Raw genomic sequence first — 27,720 nt, forward strand, 5'->3', positions numbered from 1 at the left:
GTGAATGTTTGTATATTTATTACATGTTTTCTATGCTATATTATAGACTTTACTCTCCTGAGGAAGCGGTGAATACCGCAAAACCGGTCGAGAATTCAAGTCATTTTTGCAATTTTTGTTATTACTTGATGCAATTTATATGGTTGTATATATTGCCTTGTCCTGTATTACAACTGTATATGTTATTGTAATATATAGATATATATATCTTTTTTTAAAATGGTTTTCTATTAAAATGTAGTTTTTATCTTACCACTTTTTTCTTCTCTTCTTGTACTAATATCCAACTACCTTTAGTACCGTAATAGTCCCCTGTGCTTTTTCCTATGTGTGGGGGGTTGGGACATCTGCCGACAGAAGCAGCTAGCTGCGGCTTTCCCTACTCCCTGCCTCTCTTTGTACCCTCCCAATGTTGAGGGCATGTGGCCTGGTACGGTTCAGGAGGGGGGCGCTCTCTCATCCCCCCCTCTTTTCCTGCGGCCTGCCAGGTTGCGTGCTTGGATAAGGGTCTGGTATGGGTTTTTGGGGGGACCCCAGGCAATTTTTTTTTTAATTTTGGCGCGGGGTTCCCCTTAAAATCCATACCAGGGGTCTGGTATGGATTTTGAGGGGGACCCCCACGTCATTTTTTAACCACTTGCCTACCAGGCCAATTCTGACATTTCTCTCCTACATATAAAAATCATCATTTTTTTGCTAGAAAATTACATAGAACCCCCAAACATTATATATGTTTTTTTAAGCAAAGACCCTAGAGAATACAATGGCGGTTATTGCAACTTTTTATCTCACACAGTATTTGCGCAGGAATTTTTCGAACGCGTTTTTTTTGGGGAAAAAAACAGTTTTGTGTTTAAAAAAAAAAAAAAAACAGTAAAGTTAGCCCAATGTTTTTGCATATTGTGAAAGATGAAGTTATGCCAAGTAAATAGATACCTAACATGTCACGCTTCAAAATTGCACACGCTCGCGGAATGGCGCCAATGTTCGGTACTTAAAATCCCCATAGGCGACGCTTGAAATTTTTTTATTGGTTACATGTTTTGAGTTACAGAGGAGGTCTAGGGACAAAATGATTGCTCTCCCTCTAACGTTCGCAAGGATACCTCACATGTATGGTTTGAACACCGTTTTCATATGTGGGCGGGACTTACGTATGCGTTCGCTTCTGCGTACGAGCACACGGGGACAGCGGCGCTTTAAAAAATTTTTTTTGTTTTTTATTGTTAATTATATTTTCTTTTTTTTATTTTGACACTTTTTTGAAACAAAAAAAGATTTAATCACTTTTATTCCTATTACAAGGAATGTAAACATCCCTTGTAATAGGAATATGACATGACAGGTCCTCTTAATAGTGAGATATGGGGTCAATAAGACCCCACATCTCACCACTAGCCTGGGAAGCCTGAAATAAAAAAATAAAAATAAAACTATCACCGCTTCCCAGCCGAAGCGGCGCCGTTTTTTTGAATGGAGAGGCCGGGAGTGATGTCATAACATCGAGCCCGGCCTCCGACGATCATAGAGACTCCGGTGACCATCTGGTCCGCCGGAAATCTCTATGATCTACATCCGGCGCCGGAGGATCCGCTCTCCGCCTCACCGATCGTAACGGTGAGTCAGAACAAGCACCGGAGGGCGGCGGGGACGTGTGGAAAACAATTTCACACAGTGTTGTAGTAAGGGACAGGAGCCACATTGGGGCAGGAATTATATTAGCTCTGTAGGGGCAAGCCCAAAGGTAGTTAACCCCATGCTATCTTGTGCCAGCAAAGCTTGTGTATGACAACAGCACCAACCTGATGTCCACCCTTCGGCAGGGAAAGTTCACATACATGCCTGGTACACTTCCCCAATCTAATGGTGCAGTACTTCCTGACAAGGTACCCTTAAAAGATGTTTTGAGGTAGGTCAGAAGAGTTTGTAGCCTTTTCGGGTGGTCGTTCTCAGCCAGTTTGCGGCTAGGTGAATTTCAGCAGGAAATCCATCTGTCCGTGCACTGCCTGATATGTGACGTGCCTGATATGTAAATAGAACTCTACCTTGGACATACAGCAGGGACTGTCAATGAGCTCTGACAATGCAGACAGACATCAGCATCACAATTCCTGTGGTTTTCCTGCTGGAGCAGAAACTGGGTGGCATTTTGGTTGTCAGTGTACTATCTAACAAATAATATGAATCGGAGCCTGTTGTTGTTGAAAGGAGAAGCAGAGGTTGGGGTGGCTGCCTCAGTGAGGTGTTCAAAACATTTTTCTCTACTCAGCACCCAGGGCTGTACAATGCCAGCATCTGTCAGCAGTGGCTACATCGTATGGTGGGAGAGTACATGGGATCAAGGGCCGATGTTGACCCCTTCCAATGGACAACCTCCTTGATTATTGGATACCAAGGATGGACCATTGACTAGAGCTTTCCCAGCATGTAATTGAGCTGCCTGTACTGCCCTGCATGTGTATTCTGTCTGTCCTTGGACCCAGTCGACATTTGTTAAAATGACTGCAAAACACACACAAAAGAAGGTGCACCAGCCTAGTGCATTATCCACCAGCATATTTTTTTCAAATAGCCCACTAGTTCTTGACTTGGCAGGCTCCAGAATAGATGGACCTCACCAAGATCCTGATAGGCTGACGTGTTTCAAAGGTTATACCTTCTTCATCAGAGCTTTTTGTTCATGTTTTGTAGTGGTTCCAGGTCCACCCCAGTCCCAGAGTGCAGTAAGGCTTGAAGTTATTTCCCTGTGACGTGGAGTTTGCTCCTATACCTATACCAGGCTATCACACTTATGCGCAAGAGATTATCTTTTTTTGTGTATTTGCTAAAATGAACCAGTCCTGGATCAGCAACAACTACTAGTCCCCTGCTGCAGATGCTGCAGATTAAATTAAATAGAGGTTCTGCAATCCAAAGTATTAATTTTCTTTACAGCCTAAGCCTCTTCTTTAATTGCTGCAGGCCATAAATAAATCCCCCTTCTGCCACCATTGCCATCTCCTGCTACCATAAGCACACCCAGCCACCATTAACACATCCTTCTACCACTAGTGGCCTGGCATTCATACTGGGCCCATTGCTGTTGTTTGTTGCAACAGCACTTTTAGTATCACATACCTGGTAGAAGCTAAGTAGCTGAGCAGGCTCCTTTTGCACATCCTGCCCAACACTACTGAAGGCAAGTTCAGAGAGTGGAAGGGCACAGAGTTGCATGAGTAGAGATAGGAAGGCCTGGAAATAAACAAAAAGATTGGGAAAAAATGTTTTCTTTTTGATTTTTTTTGCAAAGCCGTTGTTTGTTTTTTCCCAGAAAAACTTGAAAAAACAAAAAAAGTGTGGAATATATTCTTTATAATGAATGTGTCTATGACATGGCATTCAAACTATAAAACATGAAGACCTAATGAAAGATTTCTGAGACTCTGTGTAAAGTCTTAAATTATTGTCTGATTAAATTAGTTTATCTTTTTTAACCTTTAAATGATTCATTTTAATGTTCTCTACCATTACAGCATAATGTTTACCTATAGTCTGGTCAGTAAATTGGTATTGTGAGAAGAAATATTGTTTTCCAAATGATACAAGGATGACAAAACACATCCTTGCATGCCCGAGGTGCCATAAAGTCATTAAAAAATACTTTATGAAATTAAATGAGGACTATACTGAAAGTGCAAGTAGATTTTCCCCTTCAGGGTTCTGATTCCAGAAAGACTCTTTCTGCTGCTTCTGAATCATCACAACGTGTTTCTTCACCAGCAGTTTCAAGTAAGGAAGTGTTGCAAACCACTGGCTCACAAAAATACACAATATCCTCATTTATAGATTACATGACACCTGAAATCAGAAGAACATTGATTCCTTGCAAGGGCAATATATGCTTCTAGATCACCATTGTCAATAACTGAAAATATTTTAATTTAAATGAGGGAAATTAGGTAGTTACCTGGTCTTATGTATAGTTGAAATGCTCTTAACACATGCAGTACAGTCTTTGTTATTCCATTTGTAATAAAAAATAACATTTTAATTATTTACTGAAAAAGCTGTACTTTTTTTCAAGCATAATAGTTTTATATACACTGCATTTCACATTCCCAGTGTAACAAAATGAATTTCACTTTTTTTTTTGCTGAAAATTCAACCTTGCTTACACTTAAGTTGGCACACTAAATTTTTTTGCAGCTGTTTCACAGTTGCAAAGAAATAAAAAATTTTGGCCAACTAGTATCCTGTGCTCTGCATAAATATTGCATACAGTTAGGTTTCAACACCACTAACATCACAAACCTAACTTTTCCACAATTGTTTCACAGTTGGGAAGAATTTATATTTATTTGGCCAGGTAACATTCTGTGCTCTGCATGAATATTTCTGTAGGTGTTTTAGCACCATTAACTCCTCAAATCCAATTTGGTCTCAGCTATTTTACTGTTGCAAAGAATTTAAATATTTGGGTAGGTGACATCCTGTGCTCTGAAAGAATATTTATTGCTTGCTTTACGCTGTGCTGGCACCAATAATACTGAAAACCCAATTTTTAAACAGAAGTTCCCAAGGATATCATTTTTTACATATTTTTTCTGGATAAATAAGAAGAGATTTAGTGCAGCACTTCAGTGCCCATATAATATAGTATCTCAATGCTTATTTTGGCAGAAATATGACTTCTCCCTGCTTCTGAAATGTATTTGGATTATAAAAGATATGATTCAGTTTATCAAATCTGTTTCATTTTATATAATATTTGTGCAACCACATTTTAATTTTTTATTTCTGCCTGATAAATGCATCCCCTTGCCTTCCAAACTGCCTATTGAAAAGGAAGAGTTTCTGTACCTCAAATATATATAGTGTTTATGCTCTCTGCCGCTAAAACCCTATCACATCCTAAATAAAAAAAAGTAATCAGTTCAGCAAATAATTCAATTTAATTTAAAGGATAAGTTCATCTTTGGGAACATGTTCCACCCGTTTTTAGAGTGGAACATGTAACATGTTTCCAATGCTGCAGCTGCTGCTCGATCCCTCCCTTCCCTGTGACAGCAGTACGGGGAGAAGTTCCTCAAACTAGCTGTCACTTTTTGAAATCAGCTAGGCCGTGCGGGGCTCCACCCACATGGCTGCATCATTCATTCACACAGCTCTGTGTGTGAATGAACTACAAGCTCCGACATCCTTTTCGGCTGTTGGCTTGTAGTTCCCATTGAACTACCATGGCGCTGTGGAGTGCTGTGGTATTTAATTAATTCTTCCGTCAGTGTATCTACTTGTCCATACGAAATGCTGATCACTGGTACAATGCTTTACAGGCTCCAAAATAAATAAATGCACATTGTTTTACCTGCAAAAAAAATCTGCATTTATTTTTTTATTTTTAAAAAGTGAAGTTATCCTTTAGATATTGCTTTTTCTAACAATACAGTTTCACTTAGAATTTATGGGTAAAATTTGTCTACTCCCGACCTTGTAAATTGTCTCCCATGGAAAAGGATAGGATTCTGTTAACAACTCTTAAACAACTCTTTACAAATTACATTTGGCATCTTAAAAAAATACACTTTCATTTCTTTTTTTTAACACTGAAATACTACTCCCTGCCTCCAAGAATACCTCCTAGATAAATGGATGAGATTTTTTTTAACTTATGCATATGATTTTCATATAGTGTCTTTCTAGAAAATACATTTGTTATTCATATTTCTGGCTCTACGAAGAAGCTGACTCTCTGCTTCCAAATGTGCCTCCTATTAAAAGGATGATAATCTGTTCTGCAAACCAGTGTCTGAAAAAATGCATTTCAAGAAATATTTATGTCTGAAATAGGCCTAATCTATGTCTCATAATTTCTTTCTATTAATAATAGTGAGATTCTCTGCAGCAAACCTGTACAATTTTTACAATATGTCTATGCAAATATATATACTAATGAATCGGCCTGATCTCTTCCTCAGAAATAGTAGCCTATCCAAATAGGCTTAAAAAAGTGTACTTGAAATCACATTAGGTTTTAAATTTCAGTTAAAATCTGGTGCCATTCTGTTAACATGTACTCTCTTGATTCATTTTTGGAAAAAATAAAAAGGAAATTAATGCTTTCTTCTAGCTGCAATCTACTTGCTCTCTCTGTCAGAAAAAGCAGATTACAAGTTTAGTGGCAAATTTGTCAAATTTTTCTTTATCCAGTCTGTGAAATAGTATGCCGTCCCTTCAGAGCGCATGCGCCGGTGATGTCACCGGCTGCATGCTGTGTGAATATCTCCTAAACAGTGCATGTTTAGGTGATATTCACTTTACCTACAGGTGAGCCTTATTATAGGTTTACCTGTAGTTACAAGTTAAAAAGCGGACTTCCATTTTAACACAAAAAGACACAAATGTTTGAAATTTCCAGATGTATTATGTCAGCTCAAATGCTTAGAAATTGCAGCCTGACCATACAGGTTTATGGTTATTGTGCAAGCCTGTAAATTTTTTCTATCCTAACAAATAAAACCCTATTTTTATATATCTACATATGATATATGCCCAGTTAGGTGCCCAGAAATTGCAACCTGCCCATACAGCTTAAGATCTGTAATAGGTTTTTCTTTACAACATACCTGTTCAATCCCTAAGATGTGGGATCTTTTTAAGAAAGGCTTATTATCTGTTGTGTTAAACTGCAAAATTTTTCTATCTTCAGGCTCTAAATCAAAACACACATTTTTCATTTTCAGGAGCCATATGTCCGCTCAATCACTTAGAAATTGCAGCCTGTCCGTACAGGCTTAAAATCTGTAGTGCAAGTCTGTAACATTTTCCCTTCCCTGGCCTGCCAGAATTCATTCTAGAATAAAGGTCTGGTGTGAATTTTTTGCAGGGGCATCATGCGTTTGTTCTTGATTTCTGCAAGGGGTTCCACCTTAAAATCCGTACCCGAAGGGTCTGTTATAGAATTATTGGGTGGCTTATACTGCTTTTTTTGCATTGGGTCCCACTAAAATTCATGCCAGACTTGAAGGGCCTGATATAAATTATGGGTGAATGCCCATACATTTTTTTACACTATCACATGCTCCTTGCTTACATGGCCAAGTATTCTCAGCAGTGACTGCACCCATCATAAATTCTTAACAATCATTGACAGAAGGAAGCTGTCAGGTATAATCACGGTAGTAATAGTGCTATTATATATGATATTTGGTTCCCGCTGAATGGGTAAATGTTCAAGTGTTCGTTCAAATGCACTAACAGCCAAGACCAAGCCAAACTTTATGACCTTAGGCTTAAGATCTGTGGTGCATTTTTCTTCAGTTTTCAAAAAAATATTTATTTTTTATTTCCATGTGTGCTGAAATTTTTCTGTAATTTATTTATCCTGCCATGTCTATCCATCTTCCATTGTGGCTTTGTAAAACACTTACTTGGTGTTCAGCATATCTGAATCTGTGAAATATGTATGGTTCTTGACTGTGACAAAATGAACTGATTTTTTTCAGAATAAGAAATGCCTTAATTCTTCCTTTAATATAGTGTGTTGGATAGGTGCAACATGGTATGGTAGGCAGTAAACACTCAGAGTCCTATTCTGCAAGGAACTTTTATTGCAACAACAGGTTAACAGCACAAACCCATCCAGTACCACTTACAACTTGGCAGCAGATTGACGGTGGACAGAAGACCAAGGGATGCCAACAGTGTCTGCCACTAGGAGTGAAGTGCAGCCTGGATGGTCCAACCCAAAAGGGAAGCTTCCAGAAGAGGTAGACATAGTTCCTGTTATCTCTCTACTCCACCAGAACCTCTTTCCCTACTGCTGTCACTGTCCCTGTTAGACAGGGAACCAGTCCCTAACCTGTCCACTCACATAAAAGCGGGCCAAGCCCAGAAGCCAGGGTCTTAAATAGACTCTGCCTGACCTAAGATGGCCACCAGAGTCACATGGGGCACCAGCATCCAATCGGATAGCTGCCCCCCCGGTGACAGAGAAAACCATAGAGGAACCAAGTTCCTTTCAACTACCTCTTCGATCTGAATTGCTGCTGCGAACAAGTGCCACCTGCAGTGAGAAATATAGCCTGCACCTACCTACAAGCTGCCATGTACAAATGTTTGCATAATGTGCAGCGAATTTAAAATTTATGGCTGCTGTCTTTAAAATAAGATACTCTGTTATTTGTTGAAAACAATTGACTTATCTCTCCATCGTACATTGCTGACCTGAGCACCCTTAAACTGCTTGCATATTTTCCATCCACGCTGCCATATTTTTGGCTGTTGTCTGTGAAACATGGCACTGTAATTTTTGTAGTTCACCTTAACAACTGCCTCATTTCTGGAGTGTGATTTTGTGGTTTTGAGGTGTTAAAGTGTGATACTGAAAATCAAAGCTAAGTTATGTGACTTGTTCTGAAACTGTTTGGCAATTTGTATGAATTCTAAATGCATTCGCTTTTTATTTCAATGTATGCTTTGCAATAGACTTTTTGCTATATTGTTCCTGCTATTACCAGTACTTGGTTACAATCACTGCTACACCAAACAAATGTCTTTGAAATAATTATCTAATAAGGCCTTTTTTTATAAATTAACCATATTCGGTTTGTGCGTAAGCCAATGATTTTTTGTAAAAGTAAAACTAAAGCGGGGTTCCACCCATTTAAAAGTCAGCAGCTACAAAAAGGGTAACTGCTTACTTTTAATAAACAGCCACTCACCTGTCCCACAGTCCAACGATGCAGGCGCCCGAAGCCTCGGTTGTCTCCCCCTCCTCTCTGCGGCACCAGCGTTGCAAGTGTGGGCGCCCGGCTGTGAATTCACAGCCAGGCGCACACTGTGCATGCGCAAGCCGTGCTGCACATTATGAATGGCCGGGCAATCTTCTGGGACCTGTGATGTGTCCCAGAAGATTCCTGGGAGGGAGAGGTGAACTTCCGCTCGGTGTCAGGAGAGGAAGTGGGAGCTGGGTACCTGTGAAAACTAGGTACACGCTCCCCCCCCCCAAAAAAAATGACATGCCCAATTTGGCATGTCAGAGGGTCACAAGTACCTAAAGCAGAAGTTCCACTTTTGGGTGGAACTCCGCTTTAACTATTACACATGCAATTTATGTTTGTATGGTGGCGATGGTGCTGTCCCTGTCAGTTGTATTGTTCTATGAAATCACGTAAAGCTTTAAAGTGTATTTCCACCTACATTATATTAGTTACATGTTTCTTTTGACATTGCATAACTTCTAAAAGGTAAGAAATGTTTAAAAAAAATGTAGGTATATTCCACTACATGGAGGAGGTGAGCAGCCTTAAAGGCTTTATCTCTAACTGCTACTCGATGCTACTCAGGATATTCCTGACAGAGTTTCCCCTAAAGATGATGGCTAAGTGGGAGAATGACGTGGGCACCCTCAAGGGAGAGAAGTGGGAAGAGGCGTTTCAGGCAGTACGAATGGCATCTCTAAATGTAGCACAGCGACTATCCCAGTTGTACATTATACTAATGATACACTACACGCCTGCCAAGCTGGCCAGAATGGGGGCAAGATCTAACTCGGAGTGCCCAAGATGCGCAAGAGATCATGGGGATTTGATCCACATACTATGGCGCTGCCCCAAGCTACATTTGTATTGGACAGGGGTCCTGAATACCATTAACAATGCCTTTTCCGTTTCCATCCCGACTGACCCCAAACCATGCCTCCTGGGAATTCTAGATGACCTCCCTCTGGAGGAAAACTTCAAACCACCCATTGCAAGAGCCCTGTTCCAGGCACGCCTGCTCATTCTCCATAGGTGGAAGGTGTCTGAGCCCCCTACGACTAGAGAATGAATAGGACAGATGGGCGACACCCTACGGTTGGAAAAGCATATATTCCAGGGGACGTCCGGACAAATTTGATGCTCAGTGGTCACCTTGGCTGAGCTTGCCGGGCCTAGCCCCGGTGGACCTTATTCTATGCTGGGTTGCTAGATCATAAAAGGTACCACATAAGGTCTTGGCGATGGGCCAAGATGAGAGCAGCGGGCCTAGAGGTGTAGAGGCTACATTAATTACACAGGTGTGTACTCACACAGGGCTCCCATTTTGGAGACAGAGTTCCATCCAGGGGACAGGAGGCTTCATCCAGGGGTCAGGGGTGCCCCAACACAGGAGTAAAAAAAAAAATGGTGTAGGGTTCCCCTTAAAATCCATACCAGGCCCTTCAGGTCTGGTATGGATATTAAGGGGAACCCTGTGGCAAAATCTAAAAGAAAATGGTGTGGGAGTCCCCCCCAAAACCCATACCAGGCCCTTCAGGTCTGGTATGGATATTAAGGGGAACCCTGTGGCAAAATTTAAAAGAAAATGGTGTGGGAGTCCCCCCCAAAAGCCATACCAGGCCCTTCAGGTCTGGTATAGATTTTAAGGGGAACCCCGCGCCAAAATAAAAACAATGGCGTGGGGGTCACCCCAAAATCCATACTAAACCCTTATCCGAGCACACAACCTGGCAAGCCGCAGGAAAAGGGGGGACGAGAGAACACCCCCCCCATCCTGAACCATACCAGACCACATGCCCTCAACATGGTCCCCCCAAAGCACCTTGTCATGTTGATGGGGACAAGGGTCTCTACCCCACAACCCTTGCCCAGTGGAACTCTTTGGATGCCAAATAACACACCATATTTGGAGGTCAAATGGCACTGCACATCACACCAAAAACACCATACCAATAGTGAAGTTTGGAGGGGGGAACATCATGGTGTGGGACTGTTTTTCAACATACTGTACTGGCAAACTTCATGTCATTGAAGGAAGGATGAATGGAAAAATGTACCAAGACATTCTTTATAAAAATCTGCTGCCATCTACCAGGATGAAGAAGATGAAACGAGGGTGGATATTTCATCAAGACTATGATCCCAAACACAAAGCCAATGAAACTCTTAATTGGTTTCAAAGAAAGAAAATAAAGCTGCTAGAATGGCCCAGCCAATCACCTGATTTGAATGCAATAGAAAGTCTATGGAAAGAACCAGAGATCAGAGTTCATAGAAGTGGCCCACGAAACCTTCAAGATTTGGAGACTGTTTGTGTGGAAGAATGGGCCAAAATCACACCTGAGCAATGCATGCGACTAGTTTCTCCATACAAGAGGCGTCTTGAAGCTGTCATTACCAACAAAGGATTTTGTACGAAGTATTAAATACATTTCAATTAGCGTGTGTTCAATACTTTTTCTCTGAGTCATTCCATTTTATTACACATACCTTAGTTTCTGAACGTATTTGTTTTGGTTATTTTCTATGTATGTATTGCATGGGTTGTTACCAACAGGTGAAAATTTCATGTCAATAGCACCTTTAGAAATATATTTACCTAGAAAAATGGAAAAATGGTGATGTGTTCAATACTTATTTTACCTGCTATCTATGTATGTATGTATATATATATATATATATATATATATATATATATATATATATATATATATATATATATATATACACAGTATATACACACACATACACAGTTAAAAAAACTATGATTGAAAGAAGTGCACACCAATATCCCTTCATAATCTGGTAAAAGCTTTTAGAATAATGTACAGTCATTTTGACTGACGGAAACCTCAAGTTGGCTTTAATGGAGTTTGGTAAATCTAGGTCACTGTACAATGAACAAAAAGAAGAAAGATTAAGGGTAAAAACATCTATGATGGATCTTCAGTTATTAGAGTTCACATCAAAGTATTTTTCCTTTAATAAAATTATTCATTTAACCAGAAAATCCAATTAATAAATAAAACACCTTATGTGAAAATCAGATGTAAAACTTTAAAGCGTCATAAACCAATAAGTAATCTAACTGGAGCTCCCATTAGGACTAAAATCACATAGCAGATTTTATTACTAAATTGTTTACAGGAAAATACAAGCTTGTCATGTTCATGCAGATGGCATTGGTCTTATTGAAAAGGGATTGTTTTTTTTTTTATTCTCAGAATATTACAACTGGAACCAAATAGGGATCGAGTATGAAAATATTTATTAGATATAAGACTTTATGGAGAAAAAAGGGGGCTCTCTATTTGTGTACAGTTTGGTTCGAAAGACCTTATGAGTGCCCAGCATTTCATATATATTCTAATAAAACCATGTTCTGGAGTGCCAGGAATGTGCTTTAGGTCCATAGAACAGTGGCTGTGTACAAAAACCCAAAGCAGCAAAGTGGTCTATTCTACAGCCCTCCCAACCAGTGCATTTCTGCTGGGTTTTCATTCTTGCTGTAAAACTTGAGGGGCGTAACATTTAGAGTATATGTAAACCCTCACCTAAAACAACCCATTCAGTTTAAAATAGAAATGAAAGGCAAAACACTTATTTGTGTGTATATATATATCTATATATATATAGATATATATATGTGTATATATGTATATATATTTTTTTATTATATACTTTCATGTGACAACACTGAAAAAATGACACTTTGATACAATGTAAAGTAGTGAGTATACAGGTTGTATAACAGTGTAAATTTGCTGTCCCCTAAAAATAACTCAACTCACAGCCATTAATGTCTAAACCACTGGCAACAAAAGTGAGTACACCCCTAAAAAATGTTTTGTCCAAATTTCTTCAGGCCCTCAGTCAAGCATATGCTGAGGCCTTACAATAGCTTTGCAATACACTGGCTGCTGCCCAGAGGGATAACACTTTTGAACAAACTCCCCAAACATTTACCTTCTCCCCAGCTACCTTCTGGGTGTCCTCTCCCAGGGATTGGCTGAAGTCACATAAATATTCATAACTCAGTAGCTGACCCTCCTACTTTATATCTGGAAGCTTATTCCTGAGGCAGACAGGAGTAATCGACCACCAACCTTAGGGAAACCTGGCAAGACCTGGAAAATAGATTGCTAATAGGGATGGGTGAACAGTTCGGCCCAAGCATAACTTTAGCTGTTCGGACGTTTGACAAACAGTCGAACAAATAGGTAGTTGGACCATTTGTTCGGCCTCCCGAACTGACCACAATGCATTGCGGTGCTGAACAGTGCATTGCAAGCCCTGATTAGCTGAAGCAGTGAAAGCTTCAGCCAATCAGGGCACAGAGCACTGTCAGAGTCATGATTGGACACTGTCATCATGACTCTATCCAATCATGGCTCATTCCGGCCCCACAGTATAAAAGTATTCTTTCAATGGCAGTCATTCTCAGTGTGATTTCGGTGTGGAGAGAGATAGAACAGGGCTCTGTTCAATGCTATCAGTTAGTTAGTATGCTATACTGTGCTATTTTGCTTCAATTGTCAGTGTAGAATATTAGCTTAGTGTCAGTCTAGGGATAGTGTGAGTGTAGTGAGGAGGACCATCATTCAGCTTTGCATAGTGTGCAGCTAGATTAGGGACAAATCAGATAGTTTCACTGTAGTGTAGTGAGAGCGTGTCATTCATAGATACATTAGTGTGGAGTAGGGACAGCTCACATAGTTTCAGTGTAGTATAGTGAGACCATGTCAGTAATCTTGACATTAGTGTATAGCTAGAGTAGGGACAGGTCAGATAGCATCAGTGTAGTTGAACAAGTCTATTTGATTGCGTTACTGACAGTTTAACGCCATTCACTTCTGTGTGCGTTACTGCCAGTTTAACGCCATATCATTTTGTGTGCGTTACTGCGAATTTAATGCCATATCGTTTTGCGTGCGTTACTGCCAGTTTAACGCCATATAGTTCTGTGTGTGTTACTGCCAGTTTAACGTCATATAGTTTTGCGTACGTTACTACCAGTTTAACGCCATATAGTTCTGTGTGCGTTACTGCCAGTTTAACGCCATTTATTTCTGTGTGAGTTACTGCCAGTTTAACGCCGTATAGTTTTGCATGCGTTACTGTCAGTTTAGCGCCATATCGTTTTGTGTGCGTTACTGCCAGTTTAACGTGAAATAGTTTTGTGCATTATGACCAGTTTAACACATTTACTTCTGTGTGCGTTACTGCTAGTTTAACGCCATATCGTTTTGTGTGCGTTCCTGCCAGTTTAACGCCATATCGTTTTGTGTGCGTTACTGCAAGTTAACGCCATATAGTTTTGTGCGTTACTGCCAATTTAACGACATATAGTTCTGTGTGCGTTACTGCCAGTTTGACGCCATATTGTTCTGTGTGCGTTACTGCCAGTTTAACACCATATAATTTTGTGCGTTACTGCCAGTTTAACGCCATTTACTTCGGTGTGCGTTACTGCCAGTTTAACGCCATATAGTTTTGTGTGCGTTACTGTCAGTTTAACGCCATATAGTTCTGTGCATCACTGTACGTTTGGCACATTATATTCCAATATATTATAGTGTATACATGGAGTGTGTCTGTGTAGCTTGAGTACTCAAATTAAAGTGCACAAAACACCTCTTTACATTGATTAAAGTGCATCTACGTACAGATTTCAACTTCTTCTTTACATTTGCTTATAAGCACCGCCCCCTCCATCCCAATAATGTCTGGGAGGACAACAAGGAGAGGCAGACGTTCCCTTGGCACTGTAAGGGGGCCAGCAACAAATATGTCCACAGGCAAAGGTGGATGTGGTGGTCACTCCTCAGGCAGGACATAATTTCCTCTGTTTAGTGAGTTTACCCATGCTATGCAGCCAGAGCATGCAGAGGAGGTGGTGGGCTGGCTTACTAAACCTTCTTCATCCTCCTCATCCTCTGTCATGCAAGCAGAGACAAGTGTGCAGTCCCCTGCAGTTGCCACAGTGGATAAACCTGCCTCCTTGTCCACATCTATTCCTGCCATAGCCCCAACATCAGCCATTGAGGAGTCAGCTGAGTTATTTGACCACAGGGTCAGCCACTTGCTCCTTGATGATGCCCAGCCATTACTGGATTCAGATGTTGGTTCTGAGGCTGAGGATGACAGGAACATGAGCCTAGAGAGAGGGAAAACACTGTTAGACAAATTGGCATTCATGTTCCCCAAGCTGCAGCATATTGCCAAGTTGTCTCTAGTGGTAATGATGAAGATGGAGGAGATGGAGATGATGATGATGATGAGGTCACTGATGTGACTTGGGTGCCAGAAAGAGCAGAGGAGAAAACTGAAGATGAGGAGGCACAACCCCAAGGAGGTCGACATCAAGAAAGAGTAGAGAGCAGCCACCCTATTCCATCACATTCTGCAGCTGTTATCTCCTGGCCCACTCCCCAAAGCTCAGCTGTCTGGGCCTTTTTGAGCCCATCTGCAGCAGATCGCACTGTTGCTATCTGCAAACTGTGTTTCAGGCATATCAAACGTGGCAAAAACACCAACAATTTGGGTACCACATGCCTAACAAAGCATTTAACGTCCAACCACTCAGCAAGAGCACCTAAAAGCCACACAAAAGGGGCACAAATCTGTCCCTACTCTTCCTCCTTACCCACTTCAGTCTGAACCTGCTATACCGAGTCATTACCTCTCAGCAGCCTCCACTAACAGGGATGATGGTATATCACAGGGTGTCCCAGGTCCTAGCAGCACATCTGCCAGCAGCAAATGACCAGCTGTAGACTGTAGCTGGAAATTTCTCTGCCCCATCTTCTGCAGCGGAAAAAAAATACAGCCCCTGCCACCCACATGCCCAGCATCTGAATGCAAGCTTGTCAAAGTTGTTGGCTCTCCAACTTCTGCCTTTCAGCCTGGTGGATTCTGCCCCTTCCGTGAATTCGCACAATGTGCTGTACCACAATGGCAGGTTCCTAGTCGCTACTACTTTTCACGTAAGGCTGTTCCATCTCTCTACCATCATGTGGAAGGGAATGTTCTGGCATCGTTGGGCAAGGCAGTCAGCTGTAAAATCCACCTTACTGCTGACACGTGGTCCAGCAAGCATGGGCAGGGACGATATATTTTGTTCACAGCTCACTGGGTAACGCTGTTTGCAACTTGAAAGGATGCAGGACAGGGCTCGGTGCTGCAGCTTGTTGTGCCCCCACGTCCCCATACAGCTGGTGGTGATGATGCCAGACCTGTGAACTCTACACTCTCCTTCTCCTCCGCCACCTTCATGCTCTCTTCTGCAAAATTGTCCTATGAATATCAGGTACCCCTTAAGCGTTCAAAGGGCTATTCCATAAGTCAAGCTAATAGGTGCCATGCAGTGCTTCAGCTGGTGTGTTTAGGGGACAGGAACCACATCGGAGCAGAGATTCTTGCAGCTCTGCAGGGACAGGCCCAGAGGTGGTTCACACCACGCCAGCTGGAGCCAGGAATGGTGGTGTCCGATAATGGCTCAAACTTCCTGTCAGCCAAGACAGGGAGAGTTGACATATGTGCCATGCCTGACACATGTCCTCAATTTGGTGGTGCAGCATTTCCTAAGTACGTACCCAGGGTTGCAAGATGTACTAAAACAGGCCAGAAGAGTCTGTAGCCATTTCACCCGGTCATACACAGTCAGTGCTCGGTTGGCAGGAAATTCAGCGGGAATTCCGCCTGCCCCTAAACCGCCTGATTTGTGACATGCCCGCCAGGTGGAACTTGACTTTGGCAATGCAGCAGTGGCTATACAAGAAGCAGAGGGCCAGCAACGAGTACCTGTGCCAGCACGGCACGATGACAGGCTCAGGCCACCTCTGCTTTTTTTCCCCTCGCCAATGGCTGATCATTAAGGATGCATGCACTGTATTGTCACCATTTGAGGAAGCCACAAGGATGGTGAGCAGTGACAGTGCATGCATCAGTGACACAATCCCTGTTGTGTTCCTGCTGGAGCAGACTCTGTGTTGCATTATGGACAGGGCACTGGAGGCAGAGCAGCAGGAGGAAGAGGAGGACTTCCTTTCCTCCCAAGGCCCACTTTATCCAGACACCATCATTTCTATGTCACAGAACACACAGGAGGAGAGAGGGGAGGAGGATGAGGAGGAGGATTCTGGCACTTTCATTGGCTTTGAAAAAGAGGAAGACATGTGTCAATCTATAAGTGATGGCTTTCCAACCCCAGGACCCTTGGGAGTAGTACGTGGCTGGGAGGAGGAAGTTCCAGTCATCTGAGTGGATGGAGTTTGCTTCTCAAGCCTTGGCAAATTTGAGGCGCATGGACAACCTCATGCTTCAAAGCCTGCGAAAGGACCCAAGAATACGTGGCATAAAGGAGAAGGATGATTACTGGTTGGCAACCCTCCTTGACCACCGTTATAAGGGGAAGGTCTCAGAACTCATCCTGTCCGCACAGAGAGTTCAGAAGATAAAATCTCTTGAGATTTATAAGGACTCCTCAGGTCACCAATTTTGACCGTAAAATAACTGATGTCTGCCCTGGGGTACAAAGGCTTCGCAAATTTCACCAGTTTCTCCAGCGTTGCCTTCCTCTTTATTTTGTTATGACCCATAATAAATGGCTATTTATTTTTCACAAATACTTGCCTATGTGTTTTACTTCAAAAAGAACAGTTTGTTTGTGAGTAGGCAGGTACATTTCAAAAATACATGTCAAATTAACAAGGGACACCATCACCAACCTCCTTGAGGTTAAAAAATACAAGATAATAATAATGGTGTTGTGGTAACTTGACACAAAACGAAAGATAAAATTATGGAGATCACTATAAAAATCGGCTCAGGTAGTCCCGTGTCTGGGTGCTCTGTGTCATTTATGCTGTGTCATGAACTATATCCTGAGATGATCCCAGCATCACCATTATTTAAACTACTAAGTATTTGCAGTAACTCAATAAACTGTATTACCTAAGCGTATTATGGCTGCGTGTAGGTGGTCTCCACATAATTGGGTACAGGACCACCTAGAAAGTAGGGTGTGATCTGGGCAAGACTACCTGGAGAGTGGATGTGTTAAATGTGGGCCGTGGTCGGGGGTGACAGTGCCCTTTTGAATGGGACAAACATGTTGGTAAGTATGTTATCACTAACAAAGCCATACACAACAGTAAACACACAAGAGGGGTTCTAGCCTTTCTCCATTCAGGCATGTCCTGGCCATCGGGACTACCGGGAGTTTCCCAGTGGGCCGATGGCTCAGTGGGCTGGTCAGGCGCAGTCCTGGAGCCGCTCCTCACTGACAGTGAGTGATCGTGATTTCACTCCTGTCACCAAGGAGCAGCTGCCGACACTTGCTGGATTAGGCTTTCTGCTTCCACCAGCCTGCAGGGGGAGATAGACAGCCGGCAGACTTTCCTTCCTCTCTCCCCTTATCACTTGTCGCTTATCATATGACTGGAGAGAGGAACGAGAGGCTGCCTTCAGAACTGTGAGTACGCGTGGGAGGGGGAGGAGAGGGGGACACTGATTTGAAGGGGGGTGCTGATGGTGACACTCTGATGTAAGGGAGTGCTGATGGGGACACTCTGATGTGAAGGGGACACTCTGATGTAAGCGGGAGCTGATGAGGACACTCTGTTGTGAAGCGGGGTGCTGATGGGGACACGCTGATGTAAGGGGGTGCTTATAGGGAGACTGTCTGATGTGAAGGGGAATGCTGATGGAGACACTCTGATGTGAAGGATGTGCTGATGGGGACACTCTGATGTAAGGGGGTGCTGATGGGGGCACTCTGATGTAAGGGGGGTGCTGATGGAGACACTCTGATGTAAGGGGGTGCTGATGGGGACACTCTGATGTAAGGGGGTGCTGATGGCGACACTCTGATGTAAGGGGATGCTGATGGGGACACGTAAGGAGGTGCTTATGGGGACACTCTGATGTAAGGGGGTGCTGATGGGGACACTCTGATGTAAGGCGGTGCTGATGGGGACATGTAAGGGGGTGCTGATGGGGACACTCGGATGTAAGGGGGGTGCTGATGGAGACACTCTGATGTAAGGGGGTGCTGAAGGGGCTACTCTGATGTAAGGTGGTGCTCATGGGGACACTCTGATGTAAGGGGGTGCTGATGGGGACACTCTGATTTGAAGGGGGGTGCTGATGGGGACACTGTGATGTAAGGATATGCTGAAGGGGCCACTCTGATCTAAGTGGTGCTGATGGGGACACTGTGATGTAAGGGGGTGCTGATGGGAACACTCTGATGTAAGGGGGTGCTGATGGCGAGGGTGCTGATGGGGACACTCTGATGTAAGGGTATGCTGAAGGGGCCACTCTGATCTAAGTGGTGCTGATGGGAACACTCTGATGTAAGGGGGTGCTGATGGGGACACTCTGATGTAAGGGGGTGCTGATGGCGACACTCTGATGTAAGGGGTGCTGATGGGGCCACTCTGATGTAAGGGGGTGCTGATGGGGACACTCTGATGTGAGGGGGGGGTGCTGTTGGGGACATTCTCATGTAAGAGGGGTGCTGATGGGGACACTCAAAATTAAAGTGGGCCGGTCTGGATGAAGTCCAGGGCCAAATTTTTGTCCCAGTACAGCCCTGTCTCCATTTCATCAAAAACTGAGCTGGCCATACACTCTAATAACTGTTGAGGTAAGATATCAGCAGAAGCAGAAGCATTACGTAGCCTACAAAGCAGATAGCAGAGCGTGCATATGTAATGAGCAAATATGATTGCCCCCATGTACAGTACATACATTATTACAAATTCTACACGTAAATCAGACTTATAAAACATTAAAGTGTCAATAAACCTGCAACATTAAAAACTATCAATAACTGCTGTATTACATGCTGTGCATACTCACTCAGTCTCTATGGGATTAATTTTCTGTATTCTCCAAAAAACCTGGTCGAACCTGGTCTTCTGTCTCTCCCTTTTGTCCATGGGATGGAACCGATTAATACCTCGTTTAGGTGCTTCCTTCCACCAAACAGTGCCTCCTGCCCTCCACACACAAACAGACGAAGAGCTAATATCAGTCATTTTTACACCAATCATTGTACACAGACAAGATAGGGGGATAAAACCAAAGGAATGACTGTTTATTGAAACCCAGACACATACTTTATACCCCACAGGAGGACTTTCCTCTCTTTATGATATTAGTATGACAATGGATCTAATGTAATCTAATTAAACAAACATAACATCCCACAATAGTCGCTAACAAGGTGGAGTGCACACAATACTAGCGAACAGACAGAAACAATAGGTGACCTAATTAACAATGGGAGAAACACAAACTTGTGTATTCTGTCCACTAGAAAAGTAATAAGAGGACATACAATGTCCCAGCAGTCTGATACAATGGAATTAATTCATCTTCATAGATCTCTTGAGGATTATGGTTGATAAATATTTCTGTCCCAAGTGAAGGAGCCTCTCCAACCCTGTCTGCAGGAGGGCCACCATATTTCCTCTGACCATTACACTGTGCCAGATTAATATTACACCTTTTCAACCACTCCAGAAGGGATGCTTTATTGTCCCTATTTAGAGAATTAATCCACACCTTGCTCTCAGTGTATATTAGGTTGTTGTCCATCATTAGAGAATGATCTGCTCTCTTCATGGGCCATAATCAGTGCGTAGAAGGCATGCTCCTAGTCCTCTGCAAAAGCCCCTGTCCTGGTTGGGTCTGTCACAATCTATGTCCCCACTGTAGTTGGGGATTTTGCAGAGGAGTGTTGGCAGCTAGTGTAAATGGTTAGTTTTCAGTGAGTTTCTTTGCTGAGCATTTCCTCCTTGATCTCATCTGAGAAGCCCACATGACAGCCCACTTTTTCCCTCCTTCTCCATGCCAACTAACCAGCTAAACACAATGGGGTCGGGTTATTACATCTTGATTGATGGAAGCTACGCCTCCCTGTTATTCTAAGACACAGGCTGGAGAAGCATGACACAGGCTGTGACTGGCAGAAAGCCACCCACATCATGTTAGTAGCAAAAATAATAAAGATTTGGTTTCAAATATATATTTGTTTGACAATTTAAAACAGGTTATTGATTATAATTATTTGTTTTTACACTGTAACTCATGTGTGTGTGGCACCCTCTAGTGTGTGCTAGAAGTAGAGTAGGAAAATTAGAGTTTGGCTCAGAGCTAAGTCTGAGCCATGGAATCTGGGTCAGGGTTCAGTGATGTTCAGGCCTGGGTGACTCATCCTGACAGTCCTCTGGTGCCTCCCCTGGTCTAGAAGGTTGGAGAATCTTCTAGAATTAGTGGGAGGAGGTTAGGTGGAGCTGCCTTGAAAATTTATCGAGCCTCAGCCAATCCTCAGAGGTAGGCTGGCAGGAGGCCAAAACAACTCCATAAATAGACATGAGCCATGCCAGCAAGGGCAGTCGGGTGGAAGATGGAGATACAGTGTTGAGGAGGCTATTGGTGGCCCTCAGGGGTGCCACCTAATCTGGGGGGGTGTCCTGCCTTGGACGGGGCTTGGATGCTGGAAGGATCCTACTACAACACAGAGGAGGACTCTTTTCCTGGAGGCATGTAAGCAAGAGAGGACAGAGTATGTAGCAACACTGTGGGGACTACTAAAGGGGGGAGACAGCCACATGTAGCCAGTCTCCCATGGAAGACAACAGTGTTTTTAAGTCTTCTTCCTTTCCTTAGAGATCTCCTGGGAGTCAGCTGGGTGGGCTGGTGAAGAGTCAGTCAGGTGGACTTGTGTGGAAAGTTAGCCTGAAGGGCTAGTAAAGGGGCAGCTGCAGCCAGGTGGGCTGGCAGTGCCTGGAGAGGTGGTGCTGGGATCAGTGACTATTTCACTACATTGTGCTACACAAGAAAGGGGCTACAAGTTCTTGCCTGTAATGGGCCATTCCTAATCTGACTGGGAGTCTGTCAGATACATTAAAGTGATTCAGCTGGAGTAAGCAGGTGTGTGCAGGAGGCAAGTGAAGGAGACTGTATATAGAAAGATGTCCCTAAAGCTTTGCTGAGAGTTTAGCTGAAGTCAATTGGGCATCCCATAACCTCACTCCCCTATCCAATTTATGAACCCTCTAATAAATAACAAAAACAACGCCATGGACTGTTCTTCCGTGCTGGGTGCTTACATGTGTGTCTACGCACGTGCGCATGCGTGTTAGCATGAGTGTGTGTGAATACTTGGCACTCACTTGCCTATTTAAAGTGGCTCCAGAGACCAGAGAATTGCTGAGTGGTCATCAGCTTCTTCTGTTTGTGACCTGATCCTGTACTTCCCAGCTTGTCTTAACCCTGATTGTTCCTGATACCCTGTTTCTGATTCTGGCTTGTGACCTGACCCTGCCTTCTGCCTGCTGTTTTGGTATTTGACTCTGCTTTGGTTCCTGATTCTGCCCCTCTGCTCCTCGGCTGATGCCTACTCTTGCCTGCCTGACCACCCCAGATCCTGCATCCACCTGCTTGCAAACCTGCTTGCTGCCCGTGGTTCGGCACCTGCTGCTGTGCCTCCACTTCAGCCAGCTCATCAGTCTTCCTGCTGCTCGGCACCTGCTGCAAGGTTCTTCCGGCCAGGATCTCTTACAAGGCACCCCTTGCCACTCTGTGCCCTGGTATATCCTGTCATCATCTTCAAGAGAAACAGGAAAGGAGGTGTAAGGGGAAGCTCTCTCGCAAGCTTGGCTTCAACCAGGTATGTGACAGTTACATGCACGTTTTGGTGCGTTGTGATGCATTAGTCAGCCTATTTAAATCAATGGGCTGTCCTAATGGAACACAGCTCAATATTGTGATACATAATTGTAAGGTTATTTACATAAAATTGATCCCTTTTACTTATTTGCTTAAAGAAAAAACACTTACAAGACTATCTATTTATAACAAGTGAACCATTTAACTGTTGTCATACTAACATTTTATTTTGTTATAAAATACAGGCAAAGCAGCATATTAAAAAAAGAATTTCTACAAGATTTGAGAATGTGCGGCCATCAGATTAAAAAAAAAAACAGTACAAAATGTTTAGACCTACACCTATTATGCATGTTGTCCTACTCATGCTGAATACATGGCCCTGAATTGAAGACTATGCTGTAGTCTTATTTTTGAGTGTGGATATACCAAGGGCATTTCTGACAAAAGAGACAGGACTTGACCCACGCATGTTACGTATTTATTGGGTTGATTTATGAGTAAATATAGTGCTTATACTTAGGTTTTTTTTTTTTTACACAGGTGTCAAATGCAGAAATGTATTTTGTTTTGAGCTTTGAATGTTCTCCCAATTTACTGGCAGCTGAAGGCCTGATACATTCAATGGGACTGCGGCACATGGATGAGATGTTGCAGGAAATATTGTGGGCAACTTGATGCAAGTTGAAGTGAACTATTTGCTGAAGACTGCTGCACGTTGAGGTTGGGGAAAGTCTAGAGTTGTTTAAGTGATCATCATAAATGCTCACAAGGGTGGTTATTTACGAAAGGCAAATCCACTTTGCACTACAAGTGCACTTGGAAGTGCAGTCGCTGTAAATCTGAGGGGTAGATCTGAAATTAGGGGAAGCTCTGCTGATTTTGTCATCCAATCATGTGCAAGCTAAAATGCTGTTTTTTACTTTCCTTGCATGTCCCCCTCGGATCTACAGGGACTGCACTTCCAAGTGCACTTTCAGTGCACTTTCTAGTGCACTTGCAGTGCACTTGTAGTGCAAAGTGGATTTGCCTTTCGTAAATAAACCCCACTGTGTCACATTTTAACATCTCTGTGACAAATTCTTTCCTCTCTCTTTCTATATTATAAAGATGTTCAGTCTAAAAATGCTGGTCATTTCAGATTTCTGTCCTATGCATGTTAGTCTGAAGAATTCCAAGGCTGTCAAAGCAATACCTATAGAATTCTATGGGTCAGGAATAGACAGGGTGGTGTGAGGTGTCTGAAAGTATGCAGTGTCTAGGTCTAATGTAAGATTAAACATAATTCTATGATCACCATGACCAAATTACTACAGAGACTGGTGGGAGGTTCCGACCTCTTAACCACTTCAGCCCCGGAAGGATTTACCCCCTTCCTGACCAGAGCACTTTTTACAATTTGGCACTGCGTCACTTTAACTGCTAATTGCGCGGTCATGCAATGCTGTAACCAAACGAAATTTGCGTCCTTTTCTTCCCACAAATAGAGCTTTCTTTTGATGGTATTTGATCACCTCTGCTGTTTTTATTTTTTGCGCTATAAACGGAAAAAGACCGAAAATTTTGAAAAAAAATGATATTTTCTACTTTTTGTTATAAAAAAAATCCAATAAACTCAATTTTAGTCATACATTTAGGCCAAAATGTATTTGGCCACATGTCTTTGGTAAAAAAAATGTCAATAAGCGTATATTTATTGATTTACGCAAAAGTTATACCGTCTACAAACTAGGGTACATTTTCTGGAATTTACACAGCTTTTAGTTTATGACTGCCTATGTCATTTCATGAGGTGCTAAAATGGCAGGGCAGTACAAAACCCCCCCAAATGACCCCATTTTGGAAAGTAGACACCCCAAGGAAATTGCTGAGAGGCATGTTGAACTCATTGAATATTTATTTTTTTTGTCCCAAGTGATTGAATAATGACAAAAAAATAAAAAATAAATAAAAAAAAAAAAAATTACAAAAAGTTGTCACTAAATGATATATTGCTCACACAAGCCATGGGCATATGTGGAATTGCACCCCAAAATACATTCAGCTGCTTCTCCTGAGTATGGGGATACCACATGTGTGGGACTTTTTGGGAGCCTAGCCGCGTACGGGGCCCCGAAAACCAAGCACCGCCTTCAGGATTTCTAAGGGCATAAATTTTTGATTTCACTCCTCACTACCTATCACAGTTTTGAAGGCCATAAAATGCCAAGATGGCACAAAACCCCCCCAAATGACCCCATTTTGGAAAGTAGACACCCCAAGCTATTTGCTGAGAGGCATGTTGAGTCCATGGAATATTTTATTTTTTGACACAAGTTGCGGGAAAGTGACAATTTTTTTTTTTTTTTGCACAAAGTTGTCACTAAATGATATATTGCTCAAACATGCCATGGGCATATGTGGAATTACACCCCAAAATACATTATGCTGCTTCTCCTGAGTACGGGGATACCACATGTGTGGGACTTTTTGGGAGCCTAGCCGCGTACGGGGCCCCGAAAACCAAGCACCGCCTTCAGGATTTCTAAGGGCATACATTTTTGATTTCACTCCTCACTACCTATCACAGTTTTGAAGGCCATAAAATGCCAAGATGGCACAAAACCCCCCCAAATGACCCCATTTTGGAAAGTAGACACCCCAAGCTATTTGCTGAGAGGCATGGTGAGTCCATGGAATATTTTATATTTTGACACAAGTTGCGGGAAAGTGACAATTTTTTTTTTTTTTTTTTTTTTTTTTGCACAAAGTTGTCACTAAATGATATATTGCTCAAACATGCCATGGGCATATGTGGAATTACACCCCAAAATACATTCTGCTGCTTCTCCTGAGTACGGGGATACCACATGTGTGGGACTTTTTGGGAGCCTAGCCGCGTACGGTGCCCCGAAATCCAAGCACCGCCTTCAGGATTTCTAGGGGCATAAATTTTTGATTTCACTCCTCACTACCTATCACAGTTTTGAAGGCCATAAAATGCCAAGATGGCACAAACCCCCCCCAAATGACCCCATTTTGGAAAGTAGACACCCCAAGCTATTTGCTGAGAGGCATGGTGAGTCCATGGAATATTTTATATTTTGACACAAGTTGCGGGAAAGTGACAATTTTTTTTTTTTTTTTTTTTTTTTTGCACAAAGTTGTCACTAAATGATATATTGCTCAAACATGCCATGGGCATATGTGGAATTACACCCCAAAATACATTCTGCTGCTTCTCCTGAGTGCGGGGATACCACATGTGTGGGACTTTTTGGGAGCCTAGCCGCGTACGGTGCCCCGAAAACCAAGCACCGCCTTCAGGATTTCTAAGGGCATAAATTTTTGATTTCAGTCCTCACTACCTATCACAGTTTTGAAGGCCATAAAATGCCAAGATGGCACAAACCCCCCCCAAATGACCCCATTTTGGAAAGTAGACACCCCAAGCTATTTGCTGAGAGGCATGTTGAGTCCATGGAATATTTTATATTTTGACACAAGTTGCGGGAAAGTGACAATTTTTTTTTTTTTTTTTTGCACAAAGTTGTCACTAAATGATATATTGCTCACACAGGCCATGGGCATATGTGGAATTACACCCCAAAATACATTCTGCTGCTTCTCCTGAGTATGGGGATACCACATGAGTGGCACTTTTTGGGAGCCTAGCTTCATACGGGGCCCCGAAATCCAATCACCGCCTTCAGGATTTCTAAGGGCGTTAATTTTTGATTTCACTCCTCACTACCCATCACAGTTTCGAAGGCCATAAAATGCCAAGATAGCACAAAACCCCCCAAAATGACCCCATTTTGGAAAGTAGACACCCCAAGCTATTTGCTGAGAGGCATGGCGAGTATTTTGCAGCTCTCGTTTGTTTTTGAAAATGAAGAAAGACAAGAAAAACGTATTTTTTTTTTCTTTTTTCAATTTTCAAAAGTTTGTGACAAAAAGTGAGGTCTGCAAAATACTCACTATACCTCTCAGCAAATAGCTTTGGGTGTCTATTTTCCAAAATGGGGTCATTTGGGGGGGGGGTTTATGCCATCTGGGCATTCCATGGCCTCCGAAACTGTGATAGGCAGTGAAGAGTGAAATCAAAAATTTACGCCCTTAGAAAGCCTGAAGGCGGTGCTTGGTTTTCGGGGTCCCGTACGCGGCTAGGCTCCCAAAAAGTCTCACACATGGGGTATCCCCGTATTCAGGAGAAGCAACAGAATGTATTTTGGGGTGTAATTTCACATATTCCCATGGCATGTTTGAGCAATATATCATTTAGTGACAACTTTGTGCAAAAAAAAAAAAAAAAAAAAAAAAATTTGTCTTTTTCCCGCAACTTGTGTCACAATATAAAATATTCCATGGACTCGACATGCCTCTCAGCAAATAGCTTGGGGTGTCTACTTTCCAAAATGGGGTCATTTGGGGGGGTTTTGAACTGTCCTGGCATTTTATGCACAACATTTAGAAGCTTATGTCACACATCACCCACTCTTCTAACCACTTGAAGACAAAGCCCTTTCTGACACTTTTTGTTTACATGAAAAAATTATTTTTTTTTGCAAGAAAATTACTTTGAACCCCCAAACATTATATATTTTTTTAAAGCAAATGCCCTACAGATTAAAATGGTGGGTGTTTCATTTTTTTTTTTCACACAGTATTTGCGCAGAGATTTTTCAAACGCATTTTTTGGGGAAAAAACACACTTTTTAACATTTTAATGCACTAAAACACACTATATTGCCCAAATGTTTGATGAAATAAAAAAGATGATCTTAGGCCGAGTACATGGATACCAAACATGACATGCTTTAAAATTGCGCACAAACGTGCAGTGGCGACAAACTAAATACATTTTTAAAAGTCTTTAAAAGCCTTTACAGGTTACCACTTTAGATTTACAGAGGAGGTCTACTGCTAAAATTACTGCCCTCGATCTGACCTTCGCGGTGATACCTCACATGCATGGTGCAATTGCTGTTTACATTTGACGCCAGACCGACGCTTGCGTTCGCCTTTGTGCGAGAGCAGGGGGGGACAGGGGTGCTTTTTTTTTTTTTTCCTTATTATTTTTTTGCTTTTTTATCTTATTTTTAAACTGTTCCTTTCATTTTTTTTTTTTTTTAATCATTTTTATTGTTATCTCAGGGAATGTAAATATCCCCTATGATAGCAATAGGTAGTGACAGGTACTCTTTTTTGAAAAAATTGGGGTCTATTAGACCCTAGATCTCTCCTCTGCCCTCAAAGCATCTGACCACACCAAGATCGGTGTGATAAAATGCTTTCCCAATTTCCCAATGGCGCTGTT

Source organism: Aquarana catesbeiana, linkage group LG06, assembly GCF_042186555.1.
Source record: "Aquarana catesbeiana isolate 2022-GZ linkage group LG06, ASM4218655v1, whole genome shotgun sequence".
Classification (NCBI taxonomy): Eukaryota; Metazoa; Chordata; class Amphibia; order Anura; family Ranidae; genus Aquarana; species Aquarana catesbeiana.